Below are 26998 nucleotides of genomic sequence, written 5' to 3'. Positions count from 1 at the left end.
CATATTAGATGCTTCCCAAGATTCTAGATACTTTTGTGCTATTTTAAGGAAAGAGTACCATCTTCTGACTCAGATGGCAGATTCCTAAAAAGTAGCTTTTCTCATTGTTCAGAAGTTTTAAAGATATTTTCTTAATTGTATTAATTATAGTCATTACATTATTAGACTTTAGGGTAGACAAAAATGTGTAGTTTTCTTTCTTATGTATTTTCCTCCATAAGAGACTCTTCTTTATTTAAAAAAGTCTTAATAATTTTGAAAGAACATAGAAATTGACATTTTAAGCAGGAGACGCTGGTTCTAGGGAAAAAAAGAAATGCCTGAAGACAGGGTAACTTCATGAAATATATGCATAAACAGGTGCAGTATCATATTTCATGAAGTTACCCTGTGTTCAGGCATTTCTTTTTTTCCCTGGAACCAGTCTCCTGCTTAAGTTAAGTAAGGGTATTTATATGTTGCTGTTGCTTGTTTATCTTAAAAGATGGTCAAATATTTCATGAGTTCCAAACTGAACTGATATAACTTGCAAGTTATTTCAGCTGCAAGAGAACAGACCACTCTCTTACTGTCACCTGAGTTCAGAATAACCAGTAGAACTAACAGAATAACTAATACAACAATAACTAATAGAACAATTCTGATGGTTCAAGAGGGAAAATCTCTGTAAACCCCATGCAATAGTAAGCATGTGCTACTTATCATTAGGGCAGAGGTGCATTGCTTTATGTAGTTCTCAGAGCCATCCCATGAGAAGCGGTTATATCCTCATTTTAAAAATAAAAATATTGAAGTTCATCCAGAGAAGTCAGGTCCATTTGTACAAGTTACTCATCAAGCAGGGGAAGAATGAAAGTTCAAACCCAAACCTGGTGATTCCTCAACTCGATGTTAGTTTAATGTCTCCAATATGAATAAAAGAATAGGTGTAGTCAGTATAAATTGCTGAGGAGGATCTTAGGAAAGATAATTTAACATCTGAGACAGAAATGAAGGATTGAGAGAAACTCAAATCATGGGACTTTCAGGACTGAATCAGTGCCAGGTGAGCCAATGACACCCCTGATGAACTCATTCCAAGATAGTATCTCTCTTTCTCTTTCTCTCTCTCCCTCTATATCTCTGTCCCAACTTAACTATATACCAGCTTTGGCTGCTCCAAGTAATTTTTAAAAATATTACCATGAAAGTTTTCCATGCACATGTAGTCTTGCCCATGAAATATACTCCATTTTTTAATGTCTTTTGGCCAGGGTCAGTATAGATTCTACTAATATATCACTTGGACTCATACAGACCCATATTTCTTTTGAAGACTATATAGCAGGGCCACAGTACTGCCATGAAGGATCATGGATTTGATCTCCCTTGTTCTGATTGACCCTGACTTCCCTTAAATGACCGAGCATCACTCTTACCAGCTTTAAATATGTTATAATACTACTTATTTCACAAGATGTTTGCAAGAATTAAAGAAGATGATATTCATGAAACAAATAGCTCAGAAGCTATGTTTAATAAAATGTTCATGAAACTTTCATGTTTAATCCAGCTTTTTCCTATTTGCCTACAGTTCCTCCCAAGGACTGTCATTTCTTTGAGCTGTAATTCAGGACAACATCAAAAACACTAGAATTTTTGCTGAAAGAAAGATCTCTTGCCCTGGTGACAATATGTCACATTTTTATTATGTACAGTGTGCTCACTTTATTCATATTCTATGTCTTTTAGAGACCTACAGGCACAATAAAATCATTGACTCTTTTCCTTTAGAATTAGTTGTCATGTTTTTCATTGTGTCCCTCAGTGTTACAATACAAAAATAACTTCATAGTATAGACGCATATCTCTCCAACTCCTTAAGTCCACAACATTCAGAGAATGAGTAGGGCTCAAAAATAGCTCATCATTTCTAAAGCTCATTTCCCAAAACTATGATGTTGTGCATTCATTGATTACATTGAAATTACATATTTCACCTCTTATTAGATAATGACCTTTTTGTTCTTTCTTCTCCAACATCCATTCTATTAGAGGAGATCTTGTCTTGCCTGGTGCTTTTACAGTTAAAGCTGATGGATTTAGTACAGATTGTCCAAGTCATTTTATCTTTACTTACAAAGGAAACCTACTGGGTGATGAAACGATGCTTTATAACACTAGCAGTGCACTCACTTGTAGTTATTAAACACTCAGCAGGCTCCCCACCACACTGACATTTGTTCCCCAGTCAAGGCTCCTGTTTGACATGGTCCCACTGTGTAAGGTGCCATTTACTGAAAATGAGAATTCAGCTTGGATAATTAATAAATGTCATGATGCTCTCAAACAAAGGCATAACTTGATATATGAGAAATAAAATGCACAATACAAGGACAAACAACATGAACTTTCTTGTTTGGCTTGTTAAAGTTTATAATAGCTTAAGTGGACATCTGGCCCTGTCTTTTTCTCAGGACAAAAAGCCACTCTGAAAAATCCCTAATGGATGATGAGATGGTGTGAATTTGGGCTAGCATACCAAGGGATTATGAGCTCACAGGCTACTAGAGTACAACTTTTACACTGATGAAAAGCTCTACCTCTGACTTACTGTGTGCCTTTGGACATGTAACTGGACCTCCATAAGTCTCTATTCTTACATTTGTAAAATGAGTATAGAAATGCATCTAGTCTTTCCTAAAGTGTAGCTAGCAAACCAATGGTGGAGCAAGAGCTTATTTTAGGAGACATATTAATAAATTTTCTAAAATTTCCATATTTGCTTTATTTTAATCAGGATTAGAAAACAGTATGACTAGCCATATCATTCCCATTCTTTCAAGGTAATAATTCTCAAGAGGAAGCTAAAGTAAGTAGGAATATTCAGTCTGCATGAAAGTTTTACAAAATATACTAAGTAAATAATAATAGAGGTGAGTTAGAGAAATTGAAAAATCACTGTATTTGTACATAATTTGTTATAAAAGCATTTGGAAAACTTTCTGGCATGACAAAAGTTGTTATTGTTGCTGTGTTTATTGGTGGTGGTAGTAGTAATAGTAGTGCAAATAGTAGTAATAGGATATTGAGGGAAAGTCTGTGTCCAGTTATTGGTTTCTTTCTGATTTTTGTTTTGTTTTAAACTCTTTCTGCCCACTTCCTCCTTGAAATAAATTCAAAACAACTCTACAATATCATAACAAACAATAAAGAGGCTACATTTGAAACAGTAAATTCCTGCAAGTTTGATAAATGTCATTGCCACCCATCTCTGCAACTCCAAGTCACTGACCTCACACAGCAGCCAACTAACTATTCAGGAGGTTCAAATGGACTTGACTCACAGAGCTAATGCAACTCAATAGCAAGGCTAAAATACTAAATAATATGACTTGCGTAAAAACTTCATAGACCAAAATGTTTTTGGTCATCTGTCATTTCATTTGATATTTACAGTGATAAGAGAAAGACAAGTAATAATATGCCCATTTCTAACAAATGAGAAAGATGATATCTGGTGAAATTAAATGCATGACCAAAATATACACAAGTTGTTCTGGAAAAAGAATTCTCTCTTATTGTATGGGAAAAACAATACTAGAGTTTTAGTGTGAATAGAAGAGCCAGAAAAAACATTGAAAGCAACATAGAAAGATTTTACATTTTAACAGCAATTTTCCCCTTAAGTTTAACTTCTTTGCCAAGAAACAAAATTTTATTTTGAAGATAAATGTATCTTCAAAATGTACAAAAGTATGTGATACAAATACAGTTAGAGTCTGTTTGAAAATAATTTTCTTTTTTTAGGAGAAATGAAACGAAGCAATTAGAACACTGACTCATATATTATGGGATTACTGGAGAACACATAAACCCATACTTCAAATTATAATTACATTAGACAATACTAAGAATTATTTAATTGTTATTTTATTAATTAAATTGCATGAAATTATTTGCATCTTGAGGAAGTGGCTACTGTTTGCAGCTTTGCCCCTTTGCTACACAATCAGCATGTAATCTTTCTTTTTTTAAAATTTTTATTGGGACATAGTTGATTTACAATGTTGTGTTACTTTCTGCTGTACAGAACAGTGACTCAATTAGACATATACATATATCTACTCTTTTTATACTCTTTACCCATGTAGGTCATTATAGAGTATTTAGTAGAGTTCCCTGTGCTATACAGCGGGTCTTTACTAGTTATCTATTTTATATATAGTAGTATGTATATGTCAATCCCAATCTCCCAATTTATCCCTCCCTTGTTTCCCTCCGGTAACCATAAGATTGTTTTCTACATCTGTCACTCTATTTCTGTTTTGTAAGTAAGTTCACATGTATCGTTTTTTTTTAGATTCCACATATAAGCGGTATCATACGATATTTGTTCTTCTCTATTTGACTTACTTCACTCAGTATGACAATCACCAGGTCCATCCATGTTGCTGCTAATGGCATTATTTTTTTTATGGCTGAGTAATATTCCATTGTATACATGTACCACATCTTCTTTATCCTTTCATCTGTTGATGGAGATTTAGGTTGCTTCCACATCCTGGCTATTGTATATAGTGCTGCAATGAACATTGGGGTACATGTTTGTTTTTGAACCATGTTTTTCTCCAGATATATGCCCAGGAGTGGGATTGCAGGATCATATGGTAGCTCTGTTTTTGTTTATTAAGGAACCTTTATATTGCTCTCCATAGTGGTTGTACCAATTTACATTCCCACCAACAATGTAGGAGGGTTCCCTTTTCTCCACACCCTCTCCAGCATTTATTGTTTGTAGATTTTTTGATGATGGCCATTCTGACTGATGTGAGGTGATACCTCATTGTAGTCTTGATTTGCATTTCTCCAATAATTTGTGATCTTGAGCATCTTTTCATGTGCTTTTTGGCCATCTGTATGTCTTCTTTGGAGAAATGTCTGTTTAGATCTTCCACCCATTTTTTGATTAGGTTGTTTGTTTTTTTTGATATTGAGCTGTTTGTATATTTTGGAGGTTTATTCCTTGCCGGGCACTTTGTCTGCGAATATTTTCTCCCATTCTGTGGGCTGTCTTTTCATTTTATTTATGGTTTTTCTTTGCTGTGCAAAAGCTTTTATTAGGTCCCATTTCTTTAATTTTTGTTTTTATTTTCATTAATCTAGGAGGTGGGTCAAAAAAGATCTTGCTGTGATTTATGTCAGAGTGCTCTGCCTATGTTTTCCTCTAAGAGTTTTATGGTACACAGCCTTACATTTAGGTCTTTAATCCATTTGGTGTTTATGATACTATACATAGAAAATCCTAAAGATGCGACCAGAAAACTACTAGAGCTCATCAATGAATTTGGTAAAGTTGCAGGACACAAAATTAATATACAGAAATCTCTTGCATTCCTATACACTAAAAATAAAAGATCAGAAAGAGAAACTAAGGAAACAATCCCATTTACCACTGCATCAGAAAAATAAAATAACTAGGAATAAACCTACCTATGGAGGCAGAAGCCCTGTGCTCAGAAAACTATGACACTGATGAAAGAAATCAAAGGAGACACAAACAGATGGAGAGATATATAATGTTCTTAGACTGGAAGAGTCAGTTTCATCAAAATGACTATAATATCCAAAGCAATCTACAGATTCAATGCAATACCTATCAAATTACCAATGGCACTTTTCACAGAATTAAAACAAAAAACTTTACAATTTGTATGGAAACACAAAAGACCCTGAATAGCCAAGGCAATCTTGAGAAAGAAAAACAGAGCTGGAGGAATCAGGCTGCTTGACTCCAGACAATAATACAAAGCTACAGCAATAAAAACAGTATGGTACTGGCACAAAAATAGAAATATAGATTAATGGAACATAATAGAAAGCCCAGAGATAAACCCAGGCACCTATGGTCAACTAATCTATATAACAAAGGAGGCAAGCATATACAGTGGAGAAAAGACAGTCTCTTCAATTAGTAGTTCTGGGAAAATGGAAGAGCTACATGTAAAATAATAAAACTAGAACACTTCCTAACACCATACACAAGCATGCAATCTTTAATAATCTTTAACAATCTTTAACTCACATTGACAAATAGCTGTCATTATTATATCTCACTTTTCTCCTAGGAAGATGCAGGGATAGTTTGGTTGGTTTAGCTGAGAGGCCAAAAGATTAATTCAAGTATCTAAACACTCATTCTCTAGAAAGAGGTAATTCCTCACACTATGCTATGGTTTTGATCTGAAATGACAGTCCCTTGTTTAATCTAATTAATTCCTCCTATACCACCTGTACACCTATTGTTTAAGAAACATTAAAACGAGGGCCCCCAAACTTTCTATTTTTCAAGATTATCTAGTTTTTATATATTTGCCTTACAGGTACAATGCAAATATATAAAAACTAGATAATCTTTTAAAAAAATGTATATGTATATATATCCTTTTTAAACTTAAGAGTTTCGCTACTTCATCTACCCTGCAAACATGTTCACCTTTTCTGACAATATCTTTAGGTGATTTTTCAACACTTAAAGCCAGGAAGATCTTCCTTTTGAGGATAGAATCTTGAAATTGCATTCACCTTTTCTATTTTCAAATCCTGAATGTCATTCATATACAAAGAACCTTAGGCAGATGATATCAATCCATCCTCCTTTAAGCAAGAATAGAACTAAATTATTAAATACAAAAGTTTAGCTTCAAAGAGACACAATTATAATAAGAACTACTTTTACTGTGTGCTACAGTGTGCCAGATACTATTCTAAGAGCTTCCCATAATGCAACAAAACAAATTGATAAATAGGTTCTCTTAGGATCTGTACTTTATAGATATGGAAACTAGTTCAATATGGTTAAATGATTTACCTAATATTCCATAATTGTTGAGTGCCAAATTGTAGTAGGCAGAATTACCACCTGAAGATATCCATGTCCTAATCCCTGGAATCTGTTATGTTACATAGATGCCAAGGAGGAAATAAGATTGCCTCTGGAATTGATGAGGCTAATATGCTGACTTCAAAATAGACACTATCCTGGATTATTCAGGTGGACCCAACATAATCACAAGGATCCTCAAAAGCAGCAAGAGGCAGAAAAAAAGTTAGTGTCAGAGTAATGCCATGTGAAAAAGATTTAACCAGCCATTACTCATTTGGAAGATGAAAGGTGGCGGTGAGCCAAGACATACTGGCAGCATCTAGAAATTGGGAAAGACACAAAAATGCATTTTCCCCTCGAGCCTCCAGGAACAAGGTTGCCCTGCTAGGACCTTGATTTTAACTGAGGGAGATGCATGCCAGACATCTGACCTCCAGAACTGTATGATAATAAATTTGTGTTGTTTTAAGCCACCAAGACTGTAGTGATTTGATACAGCAACAATAGAAAGCTCATACTCAAGGACCGCATTTATTTTTTCTTTCACTCATTTACAAAATCTTTAAGTTTCTGTAATATGCCAGAAACTGTTTTAGTTCTTTGGGATACATCAGTGATCAAAACAGGTAAAATATATTTTCATGTAGCTTAAATTTTGTTGGATGTGAGACAGGAATATGAAGCCAAGTAGTCAAATTTTCATGCTATGTTATCCTATCTCTGAATAAATTTTGGAAAGAATGTTGCCCCTATTTAAAACTTAGCAGTTTTATTAAGAATAAAGATATTTTAGGCAGTAGAAATGTGTTTGTATCATATTATGACATGCTTAGAATCTCCTATCAGTACACATTTACAGCCATATAACAAACCCTGGTTTAATCCACCAATTTTTGTTTGTTTTTTTCTGGCTGAAGCAGGTACTAGGGATATAAGCAAAGTAATTTTTAAAAATTATCACTGGAATTGATTTTAATAAACACCTCTAATAAGTATAATTTATTCAAATATACTATGGCAGGTCATCTCAACCACTGATTTTATGAAGACATAAAATCCCAGATTTTGAAAATATGGAACAAGTACATCAATATTACAATGAAAAAAAGAATGCTAAGTTTATCTCTTAAATACCATGAAAACATTGAAACACATCTTGCTGATAAATTTGATGAGACTGTTATATTTTAAGTATTAAAAAAGTGATGAAGGTCTTCCCTGGTGGCGCAGTGGTTGAGAGTCCGCCTGCTGATGCAGGGGACACGGGTTCGTGCCCTGGTCCGGAAGGATCCCACATGCCGCAGAGGAGCGGCTAGGCCCGTGAGCCATGGCTGCTGAGCCTGCGCGTCCGGAGCCTGTGCTCCGCAACGGGAGAGGCCACAACAGTGAGAGGCCCACATACTGCAAAAAAAAAAAAAAAGTGATGAAATTTCATTCTGAGACAGCTATCTTATGGGTCTTACTCTCAGACATTCTGCAGGCCTCATAAATCATAAGAATTCCATTTTAACTACACCTAAATTCCTATGTATTTATCAATTTTTTCAATGAATATTGCTGTGTGTTTCAAAAACTTACACCATTCAATAGGTGGAAATATATTTTATGGAAGGAGGAGAAACTCTGATGGAAAATGTTTTCATGAAAGACATAACAATAACACAAGGCATCAACAACAAGTGTTTGAGGCTTTTTTCTGAGCTCACACAAATTTACAGTCATGTGAAAAGAATAACTTCATTATACTGAGTAATAATTAAAAGTTTTTGTTGAAATAGAAAAATGAAAATGGAAAAAAAAACCCTCCAGGATTCTCTTTTAGTGTATTTTTCCCCATAGAGGTCAGTTGTTTAAAACAGAAAAAAAAATACATTTACACAATTTTAGTAACCAAAATTTAACAGGTAACATGAAAAATGTAGTTTGCAAATTACTAAATAGATACCTGACACTTCTAATAAATGAGTTGTAAGCTTTTATAGTGATTTTCTTTTTAATTCTAAGGGGTTTATTCTTTCTATTTTTGCAGTATACAGTTGACCCTTGCACAACACAGGTTTGAACTGAGCAGGTCCACTTATGTACGGGTATTTTTCAACAGTAAATATTGTAGCATTACATGGTCCATGGTTGGTTGAATCTGAGAATGGGGAGGGACTGTGGATACGGCAGGCCAATTATAAATTATACTAGAATTAACTCTCTCCTTGTTCAAGGATCAACTTTATATTTAGTAAGTCCTGATTAGGTGTCAACCACTGTGAAAAATGCTGAAGAACAAAAGAATGGTGCAGTCTTTATGCTTTGAAAGCTTAGTCTAGCAGTCTAGTAGTTTTAAACGTTGTACGTGTGTTGGGCTGGGGTGGGGGAGATTTTGGATTTTTGCCTCCCCTGCCCCCCACACAAGGGGAATTTAGCAATATCTGGAGATTTTTCTTCTTTTTTTTTTGCGGTATGTGGGCCTCTCACTGTTGTGGCCTCTCCCGTTGCGGAGCACAGGCTCCGGACGCGCAGGCTCAGCGGCCATGGCTCACGGGCCCAGCCGCTCCGCGGCACGTGGGATCTTCCCGGACCGGGGCATGAACCCGTGTTCCCTACATTGGCAGGCGGACTCTCAACCACTGCGCCACCATGGAAGCCCGAGATTTTTCTTCTTGTCACAACTTGTTGGAAGGGAAGGTGCTACAATCATGTAGTGAGTAGATGTTAGGAATGCTGTTAACCATCCTACAATTTATAGAACAGGCTCCCACAACAAATACCATCTTTTCAAGAATATCACTAAGAAATTTTTTAACCTAAAATGCACCTAGTTCTGACTAGGTATTATAAACATAAAGTAGAAAAGATGGGGCCATTGAATTAAGACACCTGGATTCAATATTTAGTTCCTATATCACTCATTTCCTCTTCTGTAAAATTAAGAAATGAAGCTAAAGTGTATATTATGCCTGATATAGAGAAGACATTCAATGAACTTCAATTAAATTACATTTTCATTGTGTTCTGCTCAGAGCAGAGCCTGAGGTAAGCCCTTGTTTGCAGGGTTGGAGATGATCTATTGGTATGTTGGCGGGGTGAGCCCCGGAGGCAGAAAGAAGACAGCTTCAAGAGAGAGTCACAAGAGGAAATGAAATTTGTTGAGATCACTGCTGAGAAAGAGTTGTTATACTGGTGGTACCATCTGAAAGTCCACAGAATTCTTCCCAGAGTTGTGTACTTTGGGAAAAAAAAGGGGGGAGCAAGGACCTTTATATCTAGAATGTTATTCACCCTTCCTTGAGAAATTTCCCCATGGGTGTTAATTCCCTGGCCATTTAGCCTTGCTTGCATAAAATCTGAGGGCTGGTTGAGAGCCATGCTTTGGAGAAGACCCTGGGTTAGATAGTTGTACCACTTATGCTAGCGTGGAGGGGTGGGTCTGAGCTCCCACTGAACCATCTACTACAGAAATCAGATGTGAGTTGATGAAATATGGCAAGAGCATAATAAAATATGATAATTTAAAAAACAGCGTTAATAATTTATATAAGAGCACTGTAAATACAGCATACCAAATGGTCACATTAACCAAGGTTTGTGATTAATTTTATATTAAACTGTGAAGAATCCTATGAGACTATTAAATGCAAAATATAAGAATCTTATTTTTTCCTGATGATTAATAGATGATTGAAACTCAACAATCAAATGAAACATACAAATACAAATCCAACAAATATTAAATAGCTGACAGAGATCATTAAAAACTTAGAATTAATCCACCTGTTAGTATGTGGTACTGTAGAAAGGTTATATATATATATTTTTTTTTTTTTTTGAGGTATACTTGACAAAGATTATATATTTTTAAGCAGACAGAACAAAGTTCAAACACTGTCTCTAAATAAGCCAGTACACCATATTATTTAATTTGAGCTACTTTTTTTTTACCATTAAAGGTGTGTGTTAATGAGCTTAGACAAAATTATTATTAAGAATGAATAATTTATTACAAACTTGATAAGAAATAAGTGTCAAAACTATGAAGGATCTCAAACATCATCCCACACGCAAACTAATAAATTAGCCTGTCTCGGTTCCATGGATGATAGAAGACATGGGATTCCTGTGTTAGAGAATGAAGACAGTTTAGTACTCACAGAAATAGCAGTAGATGGAGTATCAGTGTTTTTTCACTGTTTCCCAGAGCCCCAATTCCCACAGGGTGACACAAAGAGGGCCAGATAAGACCTGCATAGCTCATGTGTATTTTAGGGTGAGGTACCCTGAGCTTAGGGAACCCAAATCTTTTGGGGAAGTGAGCATGCTTGCCCTTTGTTCCAGAAAGAGTATTATTGTCTTTGTCTTGAAAGACTGCGAACAAATCTGTCCTTTGCGAAATAGGTGAGCCCTATATCTACCTCCCATGGCTCCTCCCATGGCTGTTCACTATATACACATCTTAAAAATATAGTCCAGGACACAGTGCAGTCAACGCTTTGCTCAGGAGATGTGTGGAAACAGGAGACACCCATAGAGAATTGCATTCTACAGTAGTTACTCAACACGGTATTAATCCATTCTATTTTAAAATACAATAATGCCTCAGGGTAAGAATACAGTTGAATGCACCTGGTTTATATTCATTTTTATACCAGAAATTATTGGAGGAATTAGGAAAAATGTTAGCAAATAAATTACAAAATACCTACTATACTTGATATCTTATGAAAATGTTGTAAATTTTGTTATTGATACTATCAATAAATTTTGTGAATTTCAAGATTTAAATTTTGTAGCACTCTTTTAAGATGTAACACAAATGAAACAGCTTAAAATCAAGAAGTAAAACAGTGATGTATAATAAACAGTTGTCTCACTGAAGTCTATTGGACTGAAACAAGGAAATAAAAAACACTCCTATCTCTCAATTTATTCCTCATAGCATCATTATTCTCTGACTTTGAGAACAGAAATTCTCTGCTGTACACATAAAATGAAAGCTGCCCACTTTACAATATCTGGTTACAGAAACCTAAAGAGAGACCTAGACTTTCCCTCCATACCTAAATTTCAGACACCTAAAGAAGTAAATGATTTAGCCCCTTCTGGACTAATCAATTATGCAGGGCTCAGGGATGTAGCACATGGTGGGATGCACTTTACATTGTTCAAGATGTATTCCAAGGTCCTTCTCTGTAATTTTGTGGGTAGGGAAGAAGGAAACAGAAAGAGGCAGTTCTCAGAATGCAGAGTCAGCCAAACTTAATGATTGTCTCTCACATATTTCCATTGTTCCTTTTTATATACAATGATTTCTTTACAACTTAGCATATAGTAAAACACACCCTTTATTTTGTCACCAATAAAGAGAGAGAAAAAAAAAGTGACTTGAATCTCTGCTATCCTAAGTGGTTTCCCCTGGGATAAAAGAGTTCAACTGTCACTTTCAGTAGCACATGATTTTTTATGTCTTAGACACTCAGTCATAGTAGGGGTATCAACACTAACACTAAAATGTAGAAAGCATTTTTCAGTTTACAAGGATTGATTTTCATAATATCATGCTTTTTTAGTTTTGGTGAGCCTAAGAGGTGAGTAATCAGTTTGAAAATCTGATAAGAGCAAAAAAAAATCACCATAAGCATAAACACTGTAAATATGACAATAGTCTATCTAGTCAGTCTTAGGGAAGAGCACCTATTTTAGTGAGCAAATATTTATATATTTAACACAGTAGAAAATGTTGCTAGGCACAGTACCAATGACATCAAATATCTTCATCAAATTGTACATTTTATAAAATATTAACTACTGTTTTTCTACTTTTGCTATTAAGGAAATAGATGTATGTATACAAAATAATACCACATATTTCTACAACAATTACCAAATACATAAAGTGCAGCATACATGGTTCAGATATTTTCTATTTTCAAAACTTAAAACTTGCATAATTTGTTTAGTAAATGAGCCATGTAATATAATTGATGATTATAAGATAAACTTTCAGTCATATTATGATCTGTTGAGTTTAAATATACGTTGATTATACATTTGGGTACTTAATAATCCCTTGCATACATAATGCTCAGTATTTGACTCCATATATATATATGACTCTCCTCTCATTCTTACCTGCATTTAAATGCATTTCTTTACCCCTCAAGCCTAAATGAGAAATGTCTCTTTTAAGTTGAATGACAACTACTCTGAAGAATCCAGCCCTCACTAAAATTGTCCAGCTAGAGGCATAAAAGATGAAGGACGCTTAGATAAGTGAAGGAGAAATGGCCTTATAGCATACTTCTAATTTTATATCTCTTCTTCATTTTTTAACTTCCTCTCATGTGATCATTGGTCCATTCAAAATCCTGATGATATTTTGATTACATTCACTTAAGAATTAAGGACCTGTCTCACGGTTTAGTGGCTTGGAAAAACCACTGTTGGTTGGATAAACACTCAAAGAAACAAGCAAAGGTCTCCTCCTTCCTTTCTTTAACGATATATAAAAAATCTTAAGAGGATTATAGCAGATCTGTATTCTTGAGATTGTGATAGAAAGTTTAAAAGAAAATAAACAGAATTACCTTCAGAAAGAATTTTGAACCACAACCGTTACTGTAAAATCACATTACACAGCACTGTTTTGCATACATTACAAAACATGATCAGTCTATGTAGAAGGAAAAGTCACCTCCATTGAGGTAAATATAGGAATGAGAAGCAACTAGTTATAGATGATGAGACCCAAGATTTTGATTAACATTTTATAATGTAAAATTGCTTGGATTTTGTAACGAGGCTTTGGAGAATATGATAAAAAGTCTCTTAGGGCTTTCAGTAAAATAGAATGTTTCTATGCTTGGGTACAAATGTGGAAATTCTACTGACAGGAAAGGGAAGAAAAGCATCTGGGACTGAATTTCTCCCCATGGAAATAAAAGAACATTTGACTCTAATGGAATAGAATGGAATGGAATTCAATAACAGATCTCTTTTAGTTACTGTGCTGGGAGCATTAATTTATGAATTTTACATAACTAGGATACTATTTTAATATGCTTGAGCTGTTCTCTTATGCTAATTTTACTGTCAATATTTTCTAGTTATCTTTGCACCAATATCTTACGTTAAGCCACGTTTTTCATTATCCTCAGACCTGGCATATGTTACCCAGTATTTTGGAAGTCTCTCAGGCTCAGAAGAGACTGAAAAGCTATCTGATTTCTGGAAATCCATGGAGGCGTTTGAAGTTTTCTGGCACACAGCCAGAATAAACTGCTTACTTGGCCATCTCTTCTTAACGTAGTATACCCCATGATACTCACTAACATAATTACATTATTGAGATACTCACTAACATAATTACATTATTGAGACGATAGATATTCCTTTACTTAATTCAGAGAAGTCAAGTTGGATTCAGGATACTAATGTGAAAGTTTAAAAGCCTATTCTACTCGTGAAATGAACTCAGACCTTATTTCTAAAACACAAAACTAAAGCACGGTGGAAGTGTTACACTATAATTATACTATTTTATTGACAGTATTTCATTCATTATTTTGTCCCCCTATCTACTAAATTCTGCAACTTGGTAGTCTATCCATTTTGGCTACTATGAGGCAAGCAAATAACCAGATGGACATAGTTTATCTAAATCTAATCTTTTTATTAGACACAGTTCCTGGGTCAATTTAAATGGTTAGTAGATTTCAGGGTTAAAAAGTCTATTCCCTTTTTCTTTTTTTTTTTTTTAGATTCCATATATATGTGTTAGCATATGGTATTTGTTTTTCTCTTTCTGACTTACTTCCCTCTGTATGACAGACTCTAGGTCTATCCACCTCACTACAAATAACTCAATTTCGTTTCTTTTTATGGCTTTGTTATAAAACAGAAACTAACACACCATTGTAAAGCAATTATACTCCAATAAAAATGTTAAAAAAAAGTTTATTCCCTTATGTCAAATATATACAGAAATTCTGCACCTCATTTTACAAAATAGTGACAAATGTGCATTAAAAATTCTAGGATGCATGTGTTTGCGTGTTACAGTTCAAGAAGTTTATTTGGAGGTTGCACTCTCGTCTCAGTCTTAGTACCACTGCTCATGGCAATGCCTTTAATGAAATTACTCTCGGAGAAGACTCTTTTTATCACCACAAAAGAATCTTAATAAATTATTTTCCCCAAAAGTATTAAAGAATGGATTTTTTAAAAGGCCATAGATTAGGTCACATCTCTTCCTGAATGATTGTTGAAACTTCCTTATCATTGAATCCAGGTCTTCTACTGGAATCAATGCATCCTACACACCATAGCCAGAGTGGTCTTACCAACTGGTCTGGGCATGCTATTCACCTATTTAAAATGCTTTAAAAGAATCTAAGCTGTATAACTATGTCTATTTTGGTTGAGTCATAATAGAAATATCTGTTATTTGCTTTTAAGTGTTCCTACCTATATCACTGGGATGCTCTTAGAGTCCCCATATAGCCTACATTCTATGATAGATCATCCCAAATCTTATTCTCCAAATCTGGTGAAATTATGACTAGCTGTATCTCAATTCTATTAATATTAAAACAAAACTAGAGAAACTTGCTTTTTTTTATATAGCATTTTTGTTTTTTTCATATTTGCTCCCCAATAGAATATAATTCTCAGGTAGCACAAAACACATTTTATTAACATTTGGAGAAATCATGTAACCTAAGATGATGTCTGGAACAAAATAATTTTTTAAAATAAATTTAAAAATAGAATACATTTAAAAAAAATGATCTTGCAGGTATATCTGCAAACATTTTCACAATTTCCAAATTTAAATCTTCCTTCCAAAAAATAAAGATTAAATTCATTTAAAATTGTTTTATAGGAATTAAGAATCTTTCCAAATCAATAATATTAGACATTTTTCTTTGTTAATGTTCTGAAACAAAATGGCATGACTGAGACTCTTGTCTAGTTCCCAAGGTAATATTTAAAGGAACATATCCATTTCATTGGAGCATTTTTTTGCATAGTTTATTGTTTGTCTAACATTTTATATAATTCTAACAAACAAATCTCACAATTATTTAATATTTGAAAAGCTCCCATACTGGTAATTTTCCCTTTAGTGTTAAATAATTATAACATTAAAATATCAATATTAATCATTGCACTTTACTTTTTAACTCATCTTTGTATGATTCTTCTTGTTGTATCATTATTTCCAACTGTAGCTGCATGTTGAACTCCCCAGGCAGCTTTTTAAAAAATACTGATCTTTAGGTTACATAGCATAGCAATCATATATGATTCATGGGTTGGTACATGGATATTAGTAATTTTAAATTCCAGCTGATTCTAATGTATAGCCAGGTCCGAGAATCACTATTTTTGTATGTCAGAAGTATCCACATTTCTTTAGGGGCATTAAGGCTTGTTATAAAAGATCTGCAGGAACACACAAATAATAAAGCCAAAGTTTTGATTTCCAAGAACTGGTTGTGTTGAGAGAAGAAAAGTCTCAAAGCAATCATAATGGAAGTCTCTGAGGGAATCAAGGCAACAGTTTTTACTGCAACAATTTGGAAGATGTAAGAGCCAGATCAGATTATTCCATTCTCCAGGGATTCACTGGGCTGAACAGTTGGAGAAGAAAAGGACATGATTTTGGAGCAGATTCAAGAAGCCTGAGACAAGGGAATCACATCAGCTGATGGAGAGAGAGAATCAGTATCTGGAAGTTGTCCAGAACCATGACTGACCAATACCAGCGACACCTGTGAAAGTTGAGTCAAAGCCTGCAAAACATCCATGACTATTTAAGAACGTACTTTCTGTCAGCAGAGCTGGAGAGCTCTCCTAGTCCAGCGCATCGTCTGGTTGGTCTTTGCTGAGGGTCTTCCATCTACAACTACCTACGTGCTGTCTATGGGTGAACAAGAAGCAATGATGTCATTTCATGCAATAAGACTTTGCTGTGACCCATTTGTAGTATCCCAAGTTGAAGTATCGCTTTTCAAAGCTCTAGGGCATACATGATAGCCCCAAACACAAAATAGCATCATTAGTATTAGAAAGTTATTGCTCATTAGGAAAGGAACATGCAAAGGACCTGCACCTAGGTGGTACAGGAGGGTGGCGAATCTTTCCCAGTTGCATAATAATTCATCAGGTAATCCTATTTTACTAATCATGTGATTCCATTCTACATTATGTAACAGAGTCCCTATCATGGCAAGATTTCATCTATTTTTGAAAGATTTAAATAATTTTTTAAATTCGGGAAGTCAGTTTGACATAAACAATATTTAAATCAACTGCTTCTTTAAGTTCTGGGGTTGGAGAAATTGAAACAGAAAGGTACCCTCCTTTCCTTCCTCTGTCACTCCTTCCTTCCCTTTCTTTTTCCCTTCCTTCTTTGCATCCTTCTTTTCCTTCTTTCCTTCTTTTCTATTTTCTTTAATGATTTTACATTATGATTTAATAATGAGCAGATTCTAGATATCAGCTTCTAAGATACACATCTGTTAAAGGGACATATATGAGGCTCATTGTCTCTCAGTATTTTAAAGTTTCAAAAAGCAATGCAAATTGTAAATTCTTAGTTTATAGAAAAAAAACAATTATAGCATCCATGTTAACTCCAGGTTAATAATTCATATTACAAAGAAGATATTCAGAATTCACAAATAGATGTTTCTAACTACACAAATAGTTATGCAAAAATTAGAAATAAAATTGTATTAGCCTATGCCCTGAGATTCATCATTTACACAAGCTTTTAATTCTCCAGAAAATGCTTGTCAATTTTATAGTCTGAAAGATCAATTTCACATTATTCCCTACTAAAGAAAATTTTCAATTTTGCAAGATCTTTTCAGTCTATAAAAAACTATCCCTTGAATCTTACTTCTCTCTGGCTCCATTTCCATTCTTTCATTCCAGCAGATGACAGGTAATTACTAAAACTGATAACTTCTATAAAGATCACAATATGCTCTTCAATTTACAGTGCAGTTACAGATTTTCCCTTCCATCTTGAAGTCCTAAAAGAGTTTCAAACCATCTACTTAGGCATTTATTTACTAGCTACTTAGAAAACATAATCATATATTGATTATATATATATATTAAACCCAATGTACACCATACAGGCACCCAAGTTTTTAATTCAACAGCTGCAATTTTCACTAAATATATGCTATATAAATTAGAAATTTATTCTTTACCTGTAACTAATAAAAGAAAGCTATTTTAAAATGTTACTTTTATATCTACAGTTAATACACCAAATAGTATACATCATTTTACTTAACCTTAAAACTTGTATTCACATGTAAAAGACAATTGTTTTTTTTAAAATAAATTTATTTATTTATTTTTTGGCTGTGTTGGGTCTTCTTTTCTGTGTAAGGGCTTTCTCTAGTTGCGGCAAGCGGGGGCCACTCTTCATCACGGTGTGCGGGCCTCTCACTATCGCAGCCTCTCTTGTTGCGGAGCACAGGCTCCAGATGCGCAGGCTCAGTAGTTGTGGCTCACGGGCCTAGCCACTCCGCGGCACGTGGGATCCTCCCAGACCAGGGCCCGAACCCGTGTCCCCTGCATTGGCAGGCAGATTCTCAACCACTGTGCCACCAGGGAAGCCCAAGACAATTGTTTTGACTCCACAACTCACATACTATAGAAGTAACTTTATTTCTAGGCTTTCAATTTCTTTATTCATAGAGTGGGAAAATAAGTGATATAAATCTCATGTAGTTGATTCTATGATTTATTTTTTGCACATTTAACTCCTAAAAATTAACATTTCCCTTACAGTCAGTGTAAGAAAAAATTTTACCAGCTATCCAGATATTATATAGCCTCACTCGTTGCCATTATTCAAATTTAACTCACCTTAGAAGTATTAAACTGACATTTCTATTCAAAGAAGCTTTTCACATGATTGGTCCTTCCTTCCAAAAGCAAAAGGTAGAACTCATTCCCCCAGCATTCTCTGCAGTTTGGGTGCAGGCATGTAACCTAGGACCCTCAATTAAGAACATCTAAGCTTCATAATTTTGGAATTGAGTGACATGAAGAAGCATGTTAGATGAGGAAGCAAGGATGCACAGTATTGATCATTTATGTGAGGATTAACATATCTGTCTTAGCAGCAATAGCAGTAATAGAGTTTGTATCTATTTCCAGCAACAGGGTTATATGTGTCATCTGCCCCAACTCAATGGTCCAAAGCTTGGGAGCAATGGAGATTTCAGTAGATTTGTTCAGTTTCTGTAGTTCTCATGATTGGTTTTAAGGTTCTCCTGGAGAGCCTGTTAGTTACTTAATGTTCTCTGATCAATTCTCTTTCTGCTTAAAATAGGTAGGAACCAGGAACCTTGAATAATATACCTCTTATTAGATTGTCATCTCACTTATGATTTTGAACCATGTAATTGAATATGAATCCTCACTTGTCTTAAAAATTTACATGTTGTAAAGCTATTAGACACTCAGAAAATTATATGTCATATGTCACACAATGAAATAAATAGCAACAGAATGGCCAAATAGTTCAGACTACTCAATTCCTTAAGGTAGAAAAATGTTTCTTGTGAGCAACTTACATGTCATAGAATATCACTCAAATGCTAAATATCTCTGGGTCATAAACTTCTGACTTCTTTCCCAAAGAAATTGTTAAACATCTAAGAATATTAAATTCAGCTAGTGAAAAATTTTTTTGAATAAATTTAACCAATAGGAATTGAAATAATATCATGGTATTCTTCAATCTGCCTTGAATTTTCCCAGGTACAAACTATCAAATCCAGGTTATTCTTAAAAATGTGAAGATACACACAAGAAACTTTTTTGCAATTTTATGGTTTGCAAATGAAAGAGCTGCATGACGCAGGTTGTCGCTGAGGAGGAATACACCTGGAAGACCAAAGTCAAGAGGAGAGACAAAAATAAATCCTCTAAAGTAATTGGAAGCCTCTCAACCCAACCAGAACAAACATTAAACATAATCCAGCTCCTAGCGAGGTCAATATTAAACTTCATACTAAAGTCTGTTTACCTCAGTTCCTATTACCCAGTACAACATTTTTGGTTTCAACAAAAACTTACAAGGCTTTCCAAAAGACAAGCTAAAACACAGTCAAGAGGAAAAGCAAGATTCAGAACCAGACTCAGCTATGACACCGAAGTTGTAATTTTTAGACAGGAAATTTAAACTATCTGTGATTCATATGTTAAGGGCTCTAATGAAAGAATTAGACCACATGCAAGAACAGATGGGTAATATAAGCAGAGAGATGGAGACTCTAGGAAGGAATCAAAAGAAAATATAAGAACTCAAAAAAAACATTTTAACAGAAATAGTGCCTTTGATGGACATTCTTAAGAAGGTAAAAGAGAAAAGACAAACATGACCAATTTTAGAATTAAAATGAAAGAGAGGTCATTGCTACTGATCACATGGCAATAAAGAATAACAAAGAACAAAATGAACAACTCTATGTCCGCAGATTTGATAAACTCCTTGCTCACGAATTTGATATGGAATGGACAAGTACCTTGAAAGCCACAAACTACCAAAACTCACACAAGGAAAAATAATCATCTGAATAGGCCTATAGTTAATAAAGAAATTGAATCAATAATCAATAATATTACAAGACCATTTCTTTTTCTAAAATGAAACCCAGATATCAAGTAGTTTGTCTATAAAATATCAGACAACCCTAAGGCTTTGTGAGGAAATAAAAGACAATTCGTTATTTCTATGCCTAGATTATAACATATGTATTTTTTTTTCTGGTTGTATTATTTTCTTCAAAATAGAATATTGGCAGTTAACTTTTAAAAAGCAATTTCTTGCAGTTTGACCACTTGGTTACTAATTAAAAAGAGGACTGAGCCACTATTTGTATGTTAAAATGTTCAAAATGAAAAGTACTGAGAGGTGATAGAAAAACAGAATCTTTTGAGTGGTGATTTATGGGTTCCTAGTGTATTAGTTTCTTATTACTACAATAACAAAATAACAAATTACTAAAAACTCTATTAGTGGTTTAAAACAACACAAATTTATGATCTTACATTTCTGGAAATCAGAAGTCCAACATTGTCTCACTGGCTAAATCAACATGCCAGCACACTGCATTCCTTTCTGTGGGCTCCAGGAGAAAATCCATGTCCGTGGTTACTCAGGTGTAGGCGGAATTCAGTTAGTTCCACGCAACTGTTCTGAGGTCTCCATTTACTTGTTTGCTGTAATCTGGGGGCTGAATTTGGCAACTAGAGGCATCTTTCTCATCCCTGCTCATGGCTCCCTACTACTGGGAACTAGCAACAGGGTATGAAATCCTTCACATGCTGCCATCTGTCTTGCCTTCTTCTTCCATTGTCGTATCTCTCCTACCCACTCTTTTTGCTTTCTCCTGAAATTTTAAGGACTCATGTGACTACTACACTGAACCCACCTGGATAATCAAGGATACTCTCCATATTTTAAGGTCAACTAATTAACAACATTAATTCCATATACAACTATGATTCCCTTTTGTTGTATAATGTTAACATATTCACAGGTTTAACACCAGGAATTAGAACATGGACATCTTTGGGGAGCCATTATTCTGCCTACCCGTTAAGCTTTCAAACAAGATATCAGGTCTTATTTCACCTTTCACAGAGACTGTTTTTGATTGGGAGAATTAGGCCAGTGAATATAAGGTAGGATAAACTCATGCTGGGAAATACACTCAAACTTAGTGGCCTTTGAAATTTAATGGTGCATACCCTCATGGAAGACTTCTGCTGTCATGTTTAAACTTATTACCTCCTTTACTTGTTTATTGAAGGAACTGTCTTGATAGTGTGTGAAGTAGGAAACAATTTAATTCTTTCCTACTTCAGCTTTTAGATGAGTGATGTTGGAACTCTTTCTCCTGTGCCTGGATGATACATCAAATAGAGCCATAGCCTTTAAAATCATATTCAAGCACTAACAATTTTATTTGTGGTATTGTAATGCCTATTCCAAGCAAATTTCAAATTTGCAATCACATTCTCATCAAGGTTTCTTTATCTTTAGAATGCAGACACATTTCTCATCTATTGTGACAAATTTTAAGGTTCAATGTTCAATTACTAACAATCTGTAATATTTCATACTTGATGCTAAGACATAGAACTTGTATAAGATAGATCAAATGTGTATAGCAAGGTAAATACTATAAGCCTATTTAGTGTAATGATTATAAGAGCACTGGAGTCCCATAATCTGGGTCATAATCCTGGCACTTTCTTCAGAGTTCTGTGTCCTGGGGCAACTCTCTGAATATGTCTATGCCTCAATTTCCTCAACTGATGTAGCCCAAGCCATAAAGTTATTGAGTATTATTGAAGGAATACATAACAAGGCAGGGAAGAGTGCCTCAATAAAATATGCCCTAATTGCCTGTGGGATTTTTGTATGCTTGTTTTAATTTATTCACTTACATTTTTTATATGCTCAAGTAAAGGTATAGAGGTTTGGTATTAAGTTATATACTGACTAAGGACTAATGCCAGCCTGGATATATAAAACATAGCAGAGCTACAATCTTTTACGTCAATATAATTTAAAAATTAGGAAATAGACTTCTGCATAGAAGAAATTTTTTGACTACTAAATTTAAAAAATTATCATTGTAGTAAATGTTAACTTACTTTTGGTCTATAATCTTTAAAATTACATGTAACATGGTAATATTAGTCATACTACTTTTCATTCCAACCCTTAAAATAATTAAAAACATACTAAGGCAAGTAATGAAATATTAATGAAACTAATAAACAACTCCTTCCTATCCTTTTAAAGTTACTTTAAAGAAAGTTTGTCCCAAATAAAAGGATTATACTAAAATCAGTGAGCTCAAAGAAAGAATAATGTAAAATAGTCAACATTTGTTTAATGCGCCAGTTTATTGCTCTTAGTATGAAACTTTCCTGAAAACTTCTTTTTAACATTGAAACTAAGGGAAACATATAAAATAATAAAATATGTATGTTTTATAAACTCCTTACTTCCTTCATTTAAACTTTATTTAAGCTTTTTTTGTTGTTGTTTTTAGTGGGAAGTTCAATTCTGACTAAGTAATAATAATATTACAAGCCCACCAGGCAGGGAGCCTGGGACAGGAAAGTAAGTGCAAGCTAAGCACTTTAATTTTGCAAGTAGAGGGGTGTAAGATCCTAGACTATGATAAACCAAAAATAAATGAGGGAATTGGTATGAACTTAAAGAAGTTAAGTTCTTGGCTAAACCTCCCTGGGAGTTTCAGGGTTTCGTTTATTAAATCAGTAAATCTAGGGAAATAAAACTTGACTTTACTCAGATATTATAGAAGCTAATTCTTTCTTGAAAGTTTTCAAAAACACTGATTATAAGCCTGGTGTTAAAATTCCACAAATATCTATGTGCTTCATATTTGTATTAAGACCAGCCCTTATAAGTAAACAGAATAAAGAATAGTCAGATGTATTATGAATCTAGTAGTTTCAGGGGTGACAATGAAATAAGAGGTAAAAGTTATTGAGTGCTTTATAATATATATGCAGATATTGTGAACATCACAAGCAGTTCACAAATGTCATTTTAATTTTTCACACAGTGTCTTAGAAAGATAATGTAGCTTGCCTTATATTATAAAGATCAAGGTACGATTCAAACTCACTTCCTTCTGATACCACAGTTTGTGCTCTTTAACCAGTAGTTTAGAAAGGATCCTCATCTAGATTTATCTTCTCCTCTCTGATGAAGTCACAAAAGACTTACTGTGCTGTCGTTTAAGATCTTAGTGGATAATAAATATAATAAAGGCCCTGTAAAAGATATATAGATAGATAGGTAGTTATTAGACAGATATATAGAGAGACAGAAATAGGAATGGAAAAGATGGAGAAGCCAAGAAAAATAACAAATCTTTCATGAGCTCCTGATATTAGAAAAGCACAGTCTAGTAGTTTAATGTAAGTCATTGACTTATTCATAAAATAACTTGAGGAATACCTCATGGTTTCCCCTTTACCAACGAGCAAACTGATCTCAACTCAAAAATAGGAAGCAAAGGTCCCGTTGTACAAATTCTAGCTTCTTAGGAAGCAAAGGTGAAATTTAATCCCAGGTTTATCTGATTCAAAAAATCTCTTTAGCATAAAAAACTTACAAATAAAACATATTATTCTATATTCATATTTAAGAACACACAGACCCAGTAGCATTAAATTTTACTAATTATTTATATGTCAAAGACAGTTATCTCTAAGCTTATGCACTCTTGCATTTTCTTGTCTAAACCAAAACTGCTGTTCTCCAAACAGACTTCTGCTCCCTTGTTTCCAAGAAGAATAGAAGTGGTATTTTAAACCTCTTTTTCTATGCTGGCAAAATTGGAGTTGCAACTGAATTTGGAATGTCACATGGGGCTGGGCCATGGATGGATAATATACTTCCTATGTATGACCATTAAAAATCTCCTTGGAGTAGAGCAATCTTGGCTGAGAGACTATTTAAATATACACATCCTATATTATGTTGGCTATCCATGTGTTCAGTGGAAAATAAAAACAAAAATTTCATGTTTTACTTTGGGGGTTTATTTTTAAATTGTTTATAGAGTTGGAAATTAAACTCTCTAGGTGATCTTTTTTATTATCTTCCTAGGAAAAAAATAATTGGCTGTATCCCAATAAATTCACTTCATTAGTTTTAATTTAAAAAAGAAGCTTTTTAAAATTCATAATGGCATAACTTGGAATAAGAGCTCTAACTCTATTTATTTGATTATTCACTTAATAAATATTTATTTCCTGATAATCTTAAGAAATACAATGATATTTGGATCACTTTTGTATAGCTGAAATTAAGTCATAGATGTGTACAATATTGCCTAAAGAAAATCTATGCAAAAAAAGGCTCTAGGACTATAACATTGAATGTAAGGAGATTGAGCCTGCAAAGAATTAGAAATGGTAGCCAGAGAGATATAGGGTGAAAGAGGAAAGCACTGTCTCATGAGATTCTAGAGTCCAGAAAGTTTCATTTAAAAAAAAAAAAAAAGGGCTTCCCTGGTGGCACAGTGGTTGAGAGTCCACCTGCCGATGAAGGGGACATGGGTTCGTTCCCCAGTCCAGGAAGATCCCACATGCCGCGGAGCAGCTGGGCCCGTGAGCCATGGCCGCTGACCCTGTGCTCCACAACGGGAGAGGCCACAACAGTGAGAGGCCCATGTACCGCTAAAAAAAAAAAAAAAAAAAGAGTGAGGTAAATAATAAAGGACATTGAAAAAATGTCTTTTGGATATCAAAAAAATAAAGGCTACACTTGAATAAGTGAGGATGATTTTGGTGAAGTGATGAAAGCAAATCCAGATCTCAGTGAATTGAGGAGATGGTTTTCCACAAAAGCGAGAACAAGGAAGTGTCAAAAATAGTAAGGTAGAAAAGATGTGATAGTCATTCTACACCACAACTGAGATTAATGTTTCTATTCTTAAATTAATGGAGTACATGTATTATTTTTATTAACAAATAAGATTATTCTATAACAAAAATCAAATGTGATTCATTTAGTTTTTACTTTCTTGCAAAATTTATCTATGCCAATAAAAGTATAGTACTCAATTATACTCCAATAAAGATGTTTAAAAAAAAAAAAGTATAGTACATACAAATAAGGAAATAAGGAAACATAATATATGCAATTTTCCAAACAAATGAGATTGTTTCCAAAAAAACTTCTATTTGCTAATAGAATTCACTGACGCAGGAGACTCTTGAGTCAAATACCATGTCTGAATTTTGAAAAAGCCCTGTATAACTTTATGACCAATTATGCTACCTGTAGCTATCTAGATAAACTAAAGATAATTAAGTCTTCATGCTTCAGGGTCTAAACTGAGAGCCAGCATGACTCTACTGCAATTGAATTCATTAGTTAAATGCTCTATTACTCAAGTATCACATAAAATTATCAAAAAGATCAAATATGGGTAGGCCTAGGGACAAAAATATCCATTGAGACATTTTTGGTACCTTTTCAATGTGTTATCTGAAGACAAAGCATCTGTATGCTAAATTTCTATTTGAATTGATTTTTACTCTCCAAGCAAGAAGAATAAATATTGCATAAAATAATTCTCAATAGTGCAGGAAACCAAATTATAAATTTTGCCTAAAACTGTCTATTGAGGTTAACAGAAATGGCAGTATTGTTTCAGAAATGCAGCTATTAAAGCTAGATAAAGGGAGTTGAAGAGGCATGAACAGTGGCTAAATCTATTTTCTTTTTCAAGTATGATTTAATTACTCAGTTCACACTTCTTCAACAGCACATACTAAGTTATAAGAAGTTCACAATTGCCCTTCCTCAATGAAAGCTATCAGAGATGAAAATAATGCAGTGAAAAAAAATGTTATAAATGCATGTAAATACTCCTACAACTATTGAACATGGGGGATATTTAGAAGTAAAGTTACATAATTTTCAATAGTAAATTACTTAATAATCTGTTAAGTAATACAGAGTTCTTGTATATAGGTTTTAAGTTGGTAGATCATCTATTAGTTCTATGATATAAAAAAAACTATATATTATAAAAATCTGCTTATTAGCTTTTTATTTGGCTGAGAAATCCTACCAACACTATATATTGTCAGTCTATCCTCACTTCATTGTAGTCTAACCATCTGTAGATGATCCACATTTAAAATATCATAAATCTTTATCCTATTAGGTTTTTCCTAAAGCAATTGTTTAATCCAAAGAAATAATAAAAGTATACCATTCTGTACAGTGTAAACTATAAAAATATTTCCATGGTAAAAATGATCCTCTGTTTATTATTAATAAATTATATATACTTATTTATAAAATTGATAATTATACATATAATCTTTACATGCACTATCTAATTTAATTTTTCTCAATCTTGTGAAACAGAGACTATAATTATCTCAGGATGAGAAAGACACATATATATATCTTGAATCTTTTCATCCTGAACTCTAAAAGTAAATTACCTTTCTGTTTTATTCATGCTTTCTGTGTCTACTTCTTTGACAAGAAGAATATGAATATATATTTTTGGTTCCTGTTCGACTAAGTATGTT

The sequence above is a fragment of the Neophocaena asiaeorientalis genome, unplaced genomic scaffold (assembly GCF_003031525.2).
Source record: "Neophocaena asiaeorientalis asiaeorientalis breed wild unplaced genomic scaffold, Neophocaena_asiaeorientalis_V1.1 scaffold39, whole genome shotgun sequence".
NCBI classification, from domain to species: Eukaryota; Metazoa; Chordata; class Mammalia; order Artiodactyla; family Phocoenidae; genus Neophocaena; species Neophocaena asiaeorientalis.
The sequence above is the reverse complement of the archived record's forward strand: the minus strand, read 5'-3'. Positions refer to the sequence as shown.